Below are 1,316 nucleotides of genomic sequence, written 5' to 3'. Positions count from 1 at the left end.
TTAAATATGAAAGATTACAAAATAGATATCTAAATATTGATAATTTGTTGTTACAAAATAAAATAACAAATAATAGAACATATTATTGCATTAAACGTTATTAATAATAGTTGTGACACTTTATTTGCACTTAATCTTGAACGTTTTTATCAATTGACCCTGCCTTCTTTAGAAAATATTCGCTCAACATCTGGTTTAACAATTGTCTCCGATAAAAATCACTAAACAGGTAGGAAGTAATATTTTACCACTTCGGAACTTTGAATCGTGCACTACAATGCAAATGGACATCATCAGGGTAGCATGTGAACTACAGACGGAGAGTAAGACATAGGGAATCGGTACCGGGATTGTATCGATAGAATTTAATTTAATTTAATCTTTTCTTGATACGAATTGGCGTCCACAATCAATCAGGCGATTTAAAATAGGTCCAACAGTTTTTCAAAAACTTCTTGTAGTGGATTTGAGGCACAATTTTGTTGCACAACATCGATTGTTAGTTCTTAAAACAATATTTAACAGTAGGTACACGGCAATGTGCAATCTCATTTGCAATGATAAATACCCAGTCGTTTGAAGATGATTTTCAAAAATGTGTAATACATTTTTCTGCAAATTGATGGACGATCCGCATTTTTTTGCACTTAAGCTGCTTTAGTATGTATAATTGTGTGTGTACTTTAATTGGAAATTTACAAGAAGGCGAAACTCGAACAGGCATTTAGTACATGAGCACCCTTAACCTAGTATTTGCAGTATCTGCAGCTCCTCCCTTGATAATTTGTTGATTGATTGTTATCAGCGTTATAAAATAAACTGCATCGAACACAATAATATCACACTCAATAACTGATAAATACAAGCTACTGTCAGTTTAATCACACAATGTGTATTTGAAAAGTTTATCAGATCTACAGATGCACCCGCACTAAGAGAAAAATGTCGCATTCAAAGTGCATATGTGCGTCCCAAGCCTCATGGTCGTATTTATAGACGCCTCTCAAGTGACACTCAATCAACTTCGAGATCAACTGACGTGTAAGGGCGACTTGGACTTGAGTGTGGTGTTTAGGACCCTTGAGTGTGTTTTTCTAACTTAACTATTCTGGTACCACACCTTCTGTCATAGTTGAGCTAAGAATTACCATTTGCTATTCACACGTTTTGTTAAATGTATTATTAATATGAACGATTCGGAAGAAATTATGCAATACGTTGTTTAAGAAAGGCCCGAGTGGGTTCCAAAGAGATACATACGAGATATGCAAGATCCTTTCCAGTTCTACGGAGAGCAGGAATTTGTTCAGATATCG

This window comes from Dendroctonus ponderosae, unplaced genomic scaffold, assembly GCF_020466585.1.
Source record: "Dendroctonus ponderosae isolate FM_Combo_2020 unplaced genomic scaffold, Dpon_F_20191213v2 Dpon_F_20191213_4, whole genome shotgun sequence".
In the NCBI taxonomy this organism is placed as follows: domain Eukaryota; kingdom Metazoa; phylum Arthropoda; class Insecta; order Coleoptera; family Curculionidae; genus Dendroctonus; species Dendroctonus ponderosae.
The sequence above is the reverse complement of the archived record's forward strand: the minus strand, read 5'-3'. Positions refer to the sequence as shown.